The following is a 15,769-nucleotide window of genomic DNA, read 5'->3' on the forward strand; positions in this document are numbered from 1 at the left end:
GTGTGAATGATGATAGTCGTAGTGAAAGGAAGAACCCTATAATTACACATAAAATGAAGGAATCATTTGGGCCAATAATGGACGTCTCAGGGCTGATAAAATCTCTTGAGAATCGCAATGTCGCTTTTACTGGTGAACTTGGGAGGAGGTGGGAGATGTTATACAAGGTATGGCTATCATTTAGTGAACTTATTGGGGATGACTTAAACAGTGAATTGATTAATAATGGATCACCCTAGACTGAAAGTGTTGTCATGGAATGTTAATGGTTTAAGAAACAGGGTTACAGATGTTCATTGTTATGTGATGGGAAATGATATTGATGTTGTAGCTCTCCAGGAGACAGCAGATAGGAATGAAGGATTATTGAAATTAAATGGCTATAAAGGGTTTGACCTCTTCGCCGCAAATAACGTCAGAGGCACGTCGATTTATGTAAAGAACTCCATACCAGCAGAGTTAGTAGAACCGCCATCAAAAACGCAAGGTATAGAGAGTGTCTGTGTTAAATTATCATTAAGGGAAGGGGATTTTATTGTAGTTAATTTGTATGTATCCAGGAACTGCTTCGACGCTAACTATTTACCTGACTGCATTTATACTAATCCTTCACTGGTCATTGGGGACCTTAATGCTCGGCACACAAGCCTTGGGACAGTGGGTAGTATTAATACTAATGGGGTCAAGTGGTTACAGTTTCTACAAGATCATCCAGATACCTGTCTCTTGGGAAACAATGAACCAACTCACATCAGGGGAGGACGGCTTGACTATGCCTGCCTTTTAAACTCTCAGGGGATTATGGGGGAGGCTCGGGTTGTTCGGGACCTACTTAGTGACCACTTTGCCTTGAACGTGGAATTACCACTGGGGAAAAAACAAGTCCACTTTCAAAGGAAAAGGCTACATATTAATAAAGATATGAAAACTTATTTTATTCAAAATATGGGAGATTGGTATCAACATTACATGCCGCTCTGCGTTGATAGTTTTTACGAGGACATGGTCGAGAACATAGAGAAATTAGTACAGAGGGAAAATAACGGGGGCAGGGGAAGCAAGACGCATGGACCTAAGAAATTTAAATATTCCAATGATCAGCAAGTCAAGGGGTGGGAGAGAATGCTACGGAGTGCACATAAAGAATGGTTAAAATATGGAATGAGGGATGAAGAGAAAAATACATATTGGAAGTGGCTAGGGAATGCAGTCAGGTGAGGAAGGAGGCGCGGGACAGATACTGGCAAGACTTTGCTCAGTCCATTGGCAGTACTAAGAACCTTAAAGACATATGGAGAGCAGTAAACAAAGTCAGGGGTTGTAAGACCAAATTCATTGCTCATTCAGATCCAGGGAAAGTTGCTAATGAGTTAGTAGATAAATGGGCAAGTGCTGCTGGTATGGAGTCCTTACCTGCAGACACGAGAGTCACCATTGAGTCATGGGAAAATATTAGAAATGGAGTAACTTTATGTGCCTTAAATACAAGATCTATAACATGCACTGAGATAACTCACGATGAGCTACTGGATGCTATAAAAAGTGGCAGCTCTACTGCTCCGGGGAAAGATGGAGTAACGTATGACATACTTAATTATTTAGCCGGTATGAAACCTAGTCCCTTACTTGATTTGTTTAATATGAGTTATAGAGAGGGAAAGTTACCAAGAAAATGGAAAGAGGCTGTCATCATTCCTATCCCTAAGTCTAACGGAGGCTACAGACCTGTCTCCTTAATATCCTGCTTTTGTAAAATGATGGAAAGGATTTTGTTAAATAGGCTACTCTACCTTGTAGGTGATAACATGTCCAGTAATCTCTTTGGTTTTATCAAAGGCAAAAGTACTGCGGATTGTCTCTTAAAGTGTTTGTCTAATGGGGATGACAATTGTAGAGTTTTTGTTGATCTACAAGGAGCATTTGATAAAGCCAATGGGGAAGTAATCTTATACGAATTAGCCAATCTGGGAATAACAGGGAGATTGCTACACTGGATAAGGGATTATCTACAAGGCAGAAAAGGTCAGGTGTATTACCAGGGTTACATGTCTGAGGAACGGAGGTTTCAGTTAGGTACCCCACAAGGAGGAGTATTAAGTCCCACCTTATTCAATGTATTAATGAACAGATTAGCATCAGAGATGTATCCTCCAGGGGTCACGACAATCATATATGCTGATGACATTCTTATACAAGGCACTTCTGGGAACAAAATTCAAACTGCTCTTAACATACTTGGTACAACCTGTCACAAGTTAGGCTTAGTTATAAATGCAGATAAAACCAAATACGAGTATAGGAAACGAAGAAATATAACACTTACTCTAAATGGTGTGGAACTGAGCCGTGTTCAGAAGTACAAGTATCTGGGCATGTATGTTGGATACACATGTGAGAGTAAAAATGCTGAAATAAATCATATCAGCACCTTATGTAAAGCCCGTCTGCATCCTCTGAAAGCACTGGCTTTTTCTGGTAAAGGTGTTGGGGTACCTATCTTGCGGATGTTATACATAAGTACTGTTCGGTCCCTGATAGACTACGCAGCACCCGTATTGTCTTACACAGGCCAAGGCAGAATTCAAAAAATAGAGCTGATACAGAACGAGGCTATGAGGATTATTCTTGGATGTCAAAGAAATGCAATGATTGAAATAATGAGAATGGAATTAAATTTACAGAGTGTGTGTGATAGAGTCCGTGACATTAACACTAGAGTATCTATTCGTTTCATGCGGAGAAAAGGAGGGGATAAGCTGTTTGAGAGCGTTCAGACCTGCTTGAGTGACATACACACTTCCAGGAAACTGAGGGAGACACGCTACACGAGGGGATTAGCTCATGACCTCAGGGAATACGACGTACTTGACTGCTGTAAACCCTCTCGACAGTGTAATATGTCTGCTCCCTGGAAAGTACAGAAAATAGACGTCGAAATTGTACCCCTCAAGGCGAAAAAGATTCATCATGAACCGGGACAATTACGGTGTTTGTATGGAAGCATGATATCTCGGTTACCAAGAGGCAACAGTTTACATGTATATTGCGACGGGTCGGTGGCGGAGGATGGCAGGGCCGGGTGTGGTGTCCTAATAAGGGATTATACGGAGTTTGGGACTGTGGACAGGATAATTGAACTCCGGCTTAGTAATTATATATCATCCACACAAGCTGAACTGCAGGCCATTCTGGCGTGTTTGGAGGAAGTACGTCATGACGACAAAAATGTTTTTGTATTTGTCGATAGCCGAGGAGCACTGGAGTCCTTAAACAGTCGAAACCCAGTCTTCATGTCTATAGTTGAGGACTGTAAGAGAAGAATAACTGAGATACAGCTGAAAGGTTATAGTGTGAAATTCATGTGGATTCCATCTCATGTTGGAATAGTGCTCAACGAGGTGGCGGATGACTTGGCCAAACGTGCCACATCAAAACCACAAGTTGACATTGAATGTGAATTCACAATGAGACAAATAAGAAGCAAAATCAGAAATATTCAGGCACAGGCGGGAGTGGAGAGGAGAGAGATAATGTATGAGAGTAGTCAAACCATGCAACACTACATGTATGTGAGTCAAAACACCCATTTCACTTATGGTAAAAGGAGAAATGCTTGGAGTGACTCTGTGTACATGCGGCTCAGGCTTGGGTACAAATATTACTGGGAATATGGGATAGATGTTCATGATAATGACACGAAGTGTAAACTATGTGGTATGTTAAGGTCTCACACCCTGGCCCATTATGTTCTTGATTGTCCGTTGATTAATGTATATAGAAACACTGAGATAAGGACTGTTCCTGAACAAATAGCCTGGATGTGTCACAACGGAAAGGTTGATGATATTCTTGAGAGACATAAGAATTTTGCACCAAGATTGTAATATTTTGTTGAATTATCTGCATGTCTCTTGCAAATTGTCTATACAGTATACCTAGGTCATAAAAGTAGTTGTGTGTACGTCTGATAACATACTCCTTGTGAAGGAGGAAATGTATATGTTTACCTCTCAGAATGTTTGGCAATATGTTTATTTGTGATGTGTGTCTATGTATATATTAACACGTTGTACTGAATGGGGTGAGAATAGCTTGAGCTACCTCATCCCTTTGTGTGTATTTTACCTCAATAAACTTATTTCAATTTCAATTTCAATTTATTATATAGCATTAAACTGCTCTTTCACTTTGGGGGCGCTTACGCTGATATGGTTTTTTGGCAATTCCAAATGTTTTTGGGATTGAAAAAATTTTCACCAAAATGTGTTGTATACAATGAAATGATTATACATTGCTCTGTTGTGAACATTGTATACAGTACCTCAAGATATAAATCCCACACCACTTAACTAGCTCCCAGATACCTAATTAATTCCCTACTCTCTGTAAATGTCTTCCTGGTGTGTGTGTGTGTGCGCGTGTGTGTGCGTGTGTGTGCGTGTGTGTGTGTGCGTGTGTGTGTGTGTGTGTGCGTGTGTGCGCGTGTGTGTGTACTCACCTATATGTACTCGCCTATATGTGCTTGCAGGATCGAGCATTGACTCTTGGATCCCGCCTTTCTAGCTATCGGTTGTTTACAGCAATGACTCCTGTCCCATTTCCCTATCATACCTAGTTTTAAAAGTATGAATAGTATTTGCTTCCACAACCTGTTCCCCAAGTGCATTCCATTTTTCTACTACTCTCACGCTAAAAGAAAACTTCCTAACATCTCTGTGACTCATCTGAGTTTCCAGTTTCCACCCATGTCCCCTCGTTCTGTTATTATTACGTGTGAACATTTGATCTATTTCCACTTTGTCAATTCCCCTGAGTATTTTATATGTCCCTATCATATCTCCTCTCTCCCTTCTTTTCTCTAGTGTCGTAAGGTTCAGTTCCTTCAGCCGCTCTTTTCCTTCAGTCGGTCTTTTTTATGTTTAATGTGAGTTTGTTAGTTTACATCCATGAGTGGACTTTTTAAATCTGTTATTTTCATTATTATATAGTGCGTTTGGGTTGGGGTATGAATAGATGAAGGTAGCATGGTCAGCACCTATGTTTACACTTATTGGAAGTATCTAAGTATCAACTAAAGTATCTTCACACTTGACTTAAACTTTAGTAGCTATTTTCTGGACCATTCCTCAAGTTTCGGAGGTCAACGAAGATGGAATTCACATGAAAAGGATTATGTTACCATCACTAATAATGTTGTGTTTTTCTCTGTCTAGCTTCGGACACGGTCATGTTACAATTGTGTCTTAGAGAGTTGCGCGCAATTAAGGATGATAGAAATCACTTACAATTAATGAAGGATGGTAGAAAATCACAATTAATGCATCAAGTTTGGAGACTTGAATTGAAATTGAAATTGAAATAAGTTTATTGAGGTAAAATACACACAAAGGGATGAGGTAGCTCAAGCTATTCTCACCCCGTTCAGTACATCGTGTTAATACATACATAGACACACACACTTGTACACATTTTAGTGTAACAAGCAAGGCAAATAGTTCTGTTTGATGGGTAGAGGCAACTGCTCTTGCAGCTGCACCCGTGTGGCAGTGTAGGAAACCATCAATGTATATGATTTGAGAGAGAGAGAATGATCTGTGGACAGAGCATCAATATGGCGTAAGGTATTGGGCTTTGCCTCAAGATGAAGCATAATAAAGAACCCGAATATCAGGAGAAAAAATTACATTAAAAATTGTCCACATGATACATATATATAATCACGTTTTAAACATTTCAATTGTATTATTTGCATATATATATAATTAGGAAGTAATGTTTATCTGGGTAAGTTGTTAGCTTTTATGAACTAATAGCTAGTGCGGCTTGTATATGGGGTACATCCGGTCTCTTACCCTCTGCGGCGGTAACTTTATGGTCAGGAAGCCACAAATAGTTACAGTTCAAGTTCAAGTATGTTTATTGAGACAAGAAAAAATACATTTCAAAGGGATAGAGTAACTTAGGCTATTTCTACCCCCACTACTGCAAGTCCCTCAAGGGGCGCACAAATTCAGTAAGTACAAATAGACAATTAACATTACAAGAATCCCATTTAACATTGCAGGTTAATATAGTAATTACAGCATCTAATTGTTACACTCTTGGGGCAAAAATTTTTGTAGCTCCTTAGTATACTGTCTATCATACCATTATCACACATACAAACAATTTGATGTGGTACATTACTTATTTCCTTATTTCTATAGTTATCAATAAGTTGACACTCTAATACATAATGTTCTAAGGTGTGGGCGTGCGGCATACTACATAATTTACAATCCTTATCTTTTTCACTGACATCAACTCCGTATTGCCAGATATATTTGTATCCTAATCTTAATCTCATGTAAATTGAATCCTTCAAAGTTGACTTTCCTTTACCATAGGTGAAGGACGAGTTTGTATTTATTACTGAATAATTCTTAAGTGTGTTACTACTATCCACTATTGCCATTCTTTTTATCATTTCTTCTTATTAATATTATATATACATGTACACATAATCATACATACATGTACATATATATACATATGCGGTAAATCCACAGAAATGAAATATGGAATTTTCCGCATACAAATGATTATTGTTTCGTGATCGTCAATTGCATATATACATATACATACATATACATTCACATACATATTCAATCACCCACACAAATACACACATCAATAATCTTTGTATCACAAGTGATTCAACAAGAGGCTCACAAGTCACTATACTAGGCACTTTACATCTATGGTGAGTCGTCCAATTACTAGTCTTGCTCTACACCCACCCAACTGGGCGGCAGCTTAACAGTCATGTGCTCCACACCCACCCAACTGGGCGGCAGCTTAACAGTCATGTGCTCCACACCCACCCAACTGGGCGGCAGCTTTATAGTCATGTGCTCCACACCCACCCAACTGGGCGGCAGCTTAACAGTCATGTGCTCCACACCCACCCAACTGGGCGGCAGCTTAACAGTCATGTGCTCCACACCAACCCAAATGGGCGGCAGCTTTACAGTCATGTGCTCCACACCCACCCAACTGGGCGGCAGCTTTATAGTCATGTGCTCCACACCCACCCAACTGGGCGGCAGCTTAACAGTCATGTGCTCCACACCCACGCAACTGGGCGGCAGCTTAACAGTCATGTGCTCCACACCCACCCAAATGGGCGGCAGCTTTACAGTCATGTGCTCCACACCCACCCAACTGGGCGGCAGCTTAACAGTCATGTGCTCCACACCCACCCAACTGGGCGGCAGCTTTACAGTCATGTGCTCCACACCCAACCAACTGGGCGGCAGCTTAACAGTCATGTGCTCCACACCCACCCAACTGGGCGACGGCTTTACAATCATTTGCATGAATTACTTACAGTAAGCAAATTTTAGATACTTCGCTAAGATTTCGGGCAGCACATCATTATAAATGAAGTACTTACACTTTTCTTGGACACCAATGATGGTGTTATCTCTGAATTCCGCGATTTTTTTTAAATTCCAGTACTGTATATAATGACGCAAAGTATGCGAATAGTTCTGCAATAGTGATCCTATCCTGCGTCATAATTTACATACATATCTACTTCTGTTTTGTGTATTAAAATTACTACATTTTTATGTTAATTTATTTCTGTAAATGATGATGATGATAAATTTCAATAAATATAAGTAAGAACATAAGAACGGAAACTGGTCGCGTAAATGGAAATGGTTGGGTACATTTCCTTTCACCTACCTAATGCGAATATTCATGTGTCCGGACACTGGCGATGGTGTGGTATTGCTTATTTATTTGACCATATCTTTGCTTTCATTTAAGATATGTTTTCCTTGAAATGTATTTACATTATCGTCTACATCTGTCTTTATTCTGAAATAAAAACCTTTGACGTTACTTTGCATATATGTACATTAATTATAAAATTGATTGGCTTGTGTGCAGGCCTTCACACTCCCTGAGCGAGCCATCAAGTAACTATAAAAAGGCATATATCTTCACTTTCACTTCAGTTATATTTATACCAAAGTATTAACATGCAGCTTATATGTCTTTCTGATGACATAAAAAACTTCGTCTTTTACAATATATAGATTCAATTAACATTGATTTTCAAAAGGTCATAGTTCCCATCGAAAGGGAGAGCGTCGGCCAAGAAGCCTTGTTTAAAATATGAATATTTTTCCTCTAATAAGGTATAATCTCTGTGATGCATTAACACAAACTATTTTATATCTGCCTTTCTGATAACATATATAAATATAATCTTTATTTGTGAATATTTGTTAATTAAGCAATATATCAGAGAGCGTGTAGGGTTCGGTGTTCTATGAACGAAAAGGACTGGAGTAGTTTAAATAGCGAACGCATACCAACGAATAACGCTAGTATCTATATAACAAATTTATTGTCATGTGGAATTGATTTAACTTCCAGACACTTTTTTTTAATAAATATTAAATATTTTGTGGCTGTTTGTGAAAAATATTATTATAAATACACATTCTACTTATTAATATTACCAATTAAATTTGCGACAATTTGAGCCATAAAATACGACGACTGGATCACTGTGTACAGGAGGCTGATATGGCAGCAAACACTCTCCAGGCGACCATATATCTTGGATAAGTCGCTCCACACAATTGTCGCTTGGACCGTCGACTTCCTATGGCGTCACCTCTCTCATATTTACGTCTCATTTCGTTATGAAATTAGATTATTTCAGAGTAAAAATAGGTTTGATCATGTTCTACGTGTAGCACCAACATTATAGTAAGTAAATATACCATATTTCTTCATTACTTACGTAATGCTAGGACGATTTGGGTAGGTTTAGGCCGATTTGGGTCGATTTGGGTAATTCTATGGACCCCCAGGACATACCTTGATGCACCAGGGCATACCTTAACACTTTAACTCCTAGATCTACCCAAAAGTTAAGACGAGACTTTACCTTTAGAATAAGGGCTCCTTCTTGATCAGTCAATCTTCTTGCCTTGAGAAGCGTAGTGATATTATCAGTTAAATCGCACAAACACTATCTACAACATCTCAATTTGTACACCAAACTTAATTAAATTCATGCATGGAAGACAAGACATTCGAGTATGTCAACACGCGCGAGCGAGGTCAACACACAGTACGTCAACAGGCGCGAGCGAGGTCAACACAGTACGTCAACAGGCGCGAGCGAGGTCAACACACAGTACGTCAACAGGCGCGAGCGAGGTCAACACAGTACGTCAACAGGCGCGAGTAAGATCAACACACGTCACCAACACCCAGGACGTCAACAGGCGCGAGTAAGATCAACGCACGTCACCAACACCCAGGACGTCAACAGGTGCGAGTAAGATCAACACACGTCACCAACACCCAGGACGTCAACAGGTGCGAGTAAGATCAACACACGTCACCAACACCCAGGACGTCAACAGGCGCGAGTAAGATCAACACACGTCATCAACACCCAGGACGTCAACACATGCGAGTGAGATCACCCTAGCGCGGGTACTGAGCCGACCTGGGCGGACCACTGGCTCTCCAGGAAGCTGAACGCTTCAAGTTTAGCTTACCGAACAGTACCACCTGATAATCACACTTATTACTATCCTAACTCACACCTACATTAATATTAGTTTCTAATGCTAGTTTTTCCAACATAAGGATGAGTTTACTGCTGATAACAACTTATCGAGGAAGTTTTAGGTTTAAAATATACTAAACTATAAAAGGTTCATCAAACATTGTGGCAACATTTACTTTTTTGTGATTCGACTTCACTTTAGTTTCCAACCGTAAATTACACAAACATGGAAGATTTTCAGTTTAACTCAATAGAATAGTCAAATAAAATTATTTTTAACTTGGTTTAACTTTATTAATTTCATTTTGATTGCAGAAAAGATGTGGAGTGAGTAATATTTGCAGATAAATAAATACAGGAAATACAGAATACAATAATGAGGAAAATGGCAGTAACCCAGCAGCAGTGGATCGATCAGGAGAACAGCCAACCCGGTGTCACTTTTTCTTTTTATTAATACATTAGGTACATCTGCATTAGTGCAGCTACCCTAGACTATATGAAGTGGAGTAGTGTGTCAAAAAAAAAAAAAAAAAAAAGCTAACTAGGTGATGCTAAAAAATCCCCATCACACAGGATGGTTAGTCATACAGAGACATTTGATAAGCAGTCCCGGATGCATTTTGAGAATATCAACAACACAAGATTGAATAAGGTAGCAGTGGTAATACAAGTTTCCATCTCGCAGGATGGTTAGTCATACCCGCCAACCACCGTACTGGCATGACGGGCCACTTGCTGCTCCCATGGATTGACGGAGTCATTTATTATGCACCCTATACTCATCCCGTGGGTGGTGGTGGAGCCCATACCCGTCTCGTGGGTGGTGGTCGAGCCCATATCCGTCCCGTGGGTGGTGGTCGAGCCCATATCCATCGATCCCGTGGGTGGTGGTGGAGCCCATACCCGTCCCGTGGGTGGTGGTGGAGCCCATGCCCGTCCCGTGGGTGGTGGTGGAGCCCATACCCGTCCCGTGGGTGGTGGTGGAGCCCATACCTGTCCCGTGGGTGGTGGTGGAGCCCATACCCGTCCCGTGGGTGGTGGTGGAGCCCATACCTGTCCCGTGGGTGGTGGTGGAGCCCATACCCGTCCCGTGGGCGGTGGTGGAGCCCATACCCGTCCCGTGGGTGGTGGTGGAGCCCATATCCGTCCCGTGGGTGATGGTGGAGCACATGTCCGTCCCGTGGGTGGTGGTGGAGCCCATACCCATCCCGTGGGTGGTGGTGGAGCCCATACCCGTCCTGTGGGCGGTGGTGGAGCCCATACCCGTCCCGTGGGCGGTGGTGGAGCCCATACCCGTCCCGTGGGTGGTGGTGGAGCCCATACCTGTCCCGTGGGTGGTGGTGGAGCCCATACCCGTCCCGTGGGCGGTGGTGGAGCCCATACCCGTCCCGTGGGTGGTGGTGGAGCCCATACCCGTCCCGTGGGTGATGGTGGAGCACATGTCCGTCCCGTAGGTGGTGGTGGAGCCCATACCCATCCCGTGGGTGGTGGTGGAGCCCATACCCGTCCCGTGGGCGGTGGTGGAGCCCATACCCGTCCCGTGGGCGGTGGTGGAGCCCATACCCGTCCCGTGGGTGGTGGTGGAGCCCATACCCGTCCCGTGGGTGGTGGTGGAGCTCATACCCGTCCCGTGGGCGGTGGTGGAGCCCATACCCGTCCCGTGGGCGGTGGTGGAGCCCATACCTGTCCCATGGGTGGTGGTGGAGCCCATACCCGTCCCGTGGGTGGTGGTGGAGCCCATACCCGTCCCGTGGGCGGTGGTGGAGCCCATACTCGTCCCGTGGGCGGTGGTGGAGCCTATACTCTTCCTGTGGGCGGTGATGGAGCCCATACCCATTCTGTGGGGTGGTGGTGGAGCCCATATCCGTTCCATGGGCGGAGGTGGAGCCCATACCCGTCCCGTGGGCGGTGGTGGAGCCCATACCCGTTCCGTGGGGCGGTGGTGGAGCCCATACCCGTCCTGTGGGCGGTGGTGGAGCCCATACCCGTCCCGTGGGCGGTGGTGGAGCCCATACCCGTCCCCGTGGGCGGTGGTGGAGCCCATACCCGTCCCGTGGGTGGTGGTGGAGCCCAAACCCATTCCGTGGGGCGGTGGTGGAGGTCATACCCATTCTGTGTGAGCAATGGAAACGGCCTCAACGACGAAACGATTTTGCCTTTTGTGATGCTTCGTCGTAGCCCTAGGGGATGTTTTTTTTTTTTTGTGACGCTTTATCGTAGCCCAGTGGGTGTTTTTGTGATACTTTTTTTTTTTTTTTACAGGGATATTCCTGCACGGGCCCTAAGCCTCTGGCTGGCCCACTAAGTGTTGCTTGTTTCTGTTTTACTTGGGCGGAGTATGAGTATTTATGACTCGTATGGTCGCTTCAGTAACATTTTGCCATATGTGTTTAACAACTTCTTCTGCTCTGTTGAATCTAAGTTGAAATCTTAATTGGTTTGTAACTGTGCACTGTGTTAGATAATGTTCCAGTGGTCTGTCGGGCATTTCTCCACAGTGGTGACATTTCCTCTCATCTTCCGGAACCTGTAAGCCTATTTCCCATGCATATGGTATCTGTTACGACCCTGGGTTCTTCAGTGGAAACCAGAGGTCAAAATTTAACTAAATAAGCTACGTTAGAGTAGTAAATCTAGTAAATCACAACTCGATGTGTCTTTGTATCTTCCCTGCCAGACGTAAGACTATTCTTGTTTCTCAAAGAGCATTTAAAGACTTAGCTGGGGGTTGATTATTAAATAATAACATAGGCACCAACTATGTTTACTAATACTTTAATCATTTGTAAAGTAACAATACGTTGCATAGGGGAAGATTTTTAATGTGCTTAGCTGCATGATCAATTAGGCTCTTCCCGGCACCACATGATGCGGGAGGCTGCATGATCTGGGCTGAAGCGGCCTTCTCTGGTTGCTGGCTGTGGTGCAAGGAACCTCCTCTCCCTCCTCTTCGTTTCCTTATTTCTGTGTCTTGTTCAAGATAAGTATGTACTGAGTACATTATTCAATCTCTGGCATACTCATGTTCTATGTGTAGAGTAGTATACTTTGTGTGTAGTAGGTGTTTTTAGAGTTTATATTACTAGTTATTCTAAAGGGGGTTCCATTGGAACCACGTGGTCCCCCTACCCTAAGCTGACTCTAACTTCAAGTTATCCAATAGTAGAGCTTTACCCTAGCTTGTGTTCAGTGTAAAACCTTGTATCCTGCTTATGTGGACCAAGGCTTTTAACGTAAGGTAGTGTGGTAAAGTTATTATTATTATTGTTATTGGTGTGAATGTATATGGGGGGCTGTTAAGGGGTTAATAAATAAGTACATGAATTATAAGAGTATCGTTCTTCCTGTGTAGGAGATCTTGATCATTCCCTAGACTGACCTTGTTGTGTAGCCAAGTAGTCAGCACTACTTCTAGTTTCCATGGGGGCCGGGCCTTACTGATCTCCCCAAATAGGTACATCTTTATTCTGACTGACCTTACCCCTGAATAGCACTAGTTTTCCCATAGCAAGCCTACCTTTTTTATAACAGGCTGCAAAAGAACAAACCAACCACCAGGACCAAAAGAGCAGAAACCTCTGTGCTGGAAAAGAGCATGAAGCTCCCGAACCCGACCCCCCAGAGGGGTTGGGTTGGGAAAAGAGCCTTCACAAAACAATCTTGAACCGAAGGGGCCACAACAAACCATGGAGAAAAGAGAAAAGAGAGCACCTGGTCTAACGACCCGGATAGCTCAAGCGGCGCATGAGCAGGCCAGAGGCAAAACAACGCATAAGACAGCTTGAGGAATGGAGTAGAAGTAACATCCACCGTAATTCAAAACAGAAGTGAACCTATGAAGGGTAAAGAAATAAGGAAAGGACCGCCAGGAAACTTCATACTGCCGCCGAGATAAAGCACGCAGGTGGGACACCATCAATGAAGCCACCTGCTCACCATACAAATGGCAATAAACACGCGTCAGAAAGACCAGATGCGAAGACTTGAGATGATTGCACCAGCTCAATCTGCTGAAAGAGGCAGAATTATCTTGAGATGATTTCGGGGCTTTAGTGTCCCCACGGCCCGGTCCTCGACCAGGCCTCCACCCCCAGGAAGCAGCCCGTGACAGCTAACACCCAGGTACCTATTTTACTGCTAGGTAACAAGGGCATAGGGTGAAAGAAACTCTGCCCATTGTTTCTCGCTGGCGTCCGGGATCAAACCCAAGACCACAGGATCACAAGTCCAGTGTGCTGTTCGCTCGGCCGACCGGCTCCTTTCCGAGATGTGGGACGACCCCGAGGAAGCAGTGCCTGAAACCAAGGCTGGGCTGGCTACCAAGGGGTCAACAGGACTACTCTCCCTTGGTAAGTCTCTAAGCGAGCTACTACTTGGAGCAACAGCAGAACTGGGGGAAAGAGGTATAGGTAATCCTACCTCAACCAGTCCTGCCTGAAAGAATCGACCCCTATGGCCTCGCAGTCGGGGAAGGGCACCACATATACCGGGAAACTCCTCAACTACGCCGTCTTGAAGAGGTCCACCTCAGGGAGCCCGTACGTCCAGCAGAGCCAATTAGTCGGCATCGACCATCCATTCATCCATCGACATGGACAGGAGAATGAAAGGTGATAGGCCGTCCGCCAGGACGTTGGACAACCCCCCCCCCCCCCAAACGTTAACGGCCAAGAGAGCTAAACCCCGAGAACTCAACAGACGAATCACCCGAAGCGACCAGCCCCAAAGAACCAAGGCCCGCATCAAACCCCCACAGTTCAGGCAATGAACCACTGGGGAGCAATCCGAATAGAGCCAGATCGTCGATCCGCGAGTGAACCGAACCCTTCGGAGCAGCATCCACATTGCCGTATACTTCTGCACCGTGCTGTGGGCCCGATGAAGAAATGGATCCCACCGCCCATAGCCAGTCTGGTGAGCCCTGGTCACAAAGCCCCAGCCAAGAGACGAGACGTCTGTGAACACATCGAGCGAGGGCTCGGGTAGGTGCCAAGGCATTGAACCCCGAAAAGCCTGAAGAGGAAGCCGGCGACGCAGCAGCCAAGGTAATGCACCTGGAGGCTGAACCCAGTGATCGCAAGAGAGGCAGAAGGGATGTTTCCGAAGGAACCAGAACAGCTGACAAAGCCAAACCTGGCCTGGTGGGTAGACCAATATAGCAAAGTTCAGACTCCGGCACAAACCCTCGAGCAACCTCCTTGTGACACGGGAGCCCACCAAATACAGCTGAAGGTGGGACCGCAGCTGCAGCAGAGCTTCCGTAGGGAAAGACAAGGAAACAGTCCAAAGGTCCCACATAAGACCCAATCAAAACTAAACCTGAGAGGAAACCAGATGGGACTTCCTCCAGTACACCAGGAACCCGAACCCAATGAGTTGCGAAAGAACCAAATCCCAGGTGATCAGACACATATACTGGCTGGGAGCCCATAACAGCCAGTCGTCGAGGTAGGCCAGAACCTGAACCTCTAAGAGACGCAGACAGGCCATCACGATCTGGGTAAGCCGTGTGAAAGTGCGAAGAGCGAGGTGCCTGGCCAAGCTGAAAGGACGGCAATGAAAGCGGCAAGCCTGATGCCCCACAACAAAACCGAGCTAGTCCCTGAACCCCGGATGAATTGGGATGTGCCAATATGCGTCCCAAAGGTTCAGGGACACCATCCAAGCACCTGGCTCCAAAAGAAGCTGGACCTGGGACATTATCTTGAGGTTATCTTGAGATGATTTCGGGGCTTAGCGTCCCCACGGCCCGGTCCTCGACCAGGCCTTCTTTTTGTTATACACCCCCAGGAAGCAGCCCATAGCAGCTGTCTAACTCCCAGGTACCTACTACTAGGTGACAGAAGCATCAGGGTGAAAGAAACTTTGCCCATTTATTTCTGCATCCACCGAAGATCGAACCCGGAACCTCAGGACTATGAATCCGAAGCACTGTCCAGGCCCCAAAATGAAAAAGTAGAGTAGTAGAGTAGAGTAGGGACAGAGTAGTCATCCGAAAGGAGGGGCAATAGACCCAGAGGTTCAGACAGGACAAGTCCAGGATAAACCACAGGTCCACACAGTCTCGTTTTGGAACCGGAAACAGGTGGGAAATCCACCTGAGGAATGAGGATGTTTCGACCACGTCCAAGTGAACCCACTCCAAGATGACTCAACAGAGTGCAGGAGAAGAGACCTGCCCCA

At 44.5% G+C, this 15,769-nt stretch overlaps 1 protein-coding gene across 4 annotated transcripts in view; it reads right to left on the reverse strand.

Annotated features, from left to right (window-relative positions):
• LOC123761417 (high-affinity choline transporter 1) overlaps positions 1–9,512 on the reverse strand; it is a 348,005-nt gene extending 338,493 nt beyond the window's left edge. For 2 of the 4 annotated variants that reach the window (XR_011224660.1, XM_069313203.1), the window contains exon 1: positions 8,951–9,084. The gene's annotated coding sequence lies outside the window, so the exon portion shown is untranslated. Of the gene's footprint in view, positions 1–8,950 lie in introns of all 4 variants that reach the window. The other 2 variants (XM_069313210.1, XM_069313215.1) reach the window with 1 other exon arrangement.
• Between the last annotated feature and the right edge of the window lie 6,257 nt (positions 9,513–15,769).

The sequence above is a fragment of the Procambarus clarkii genome, chromosome 7 (assembly GCF_040958095.1).
Source record: "Procambarus clarkii isolate CNS0578487 chromosome 7, FALCON_Pclarkii_2.0, whole genome shotgun sequence".
In the NCBI taxonomy this organism is placed as follows: domain Eukaryota; kingdom Metazoa; phylum Arthropoda; class Malacostraca; order Decapoda; family Cambaridae; genus Procambarus; species Procambarus clarkii.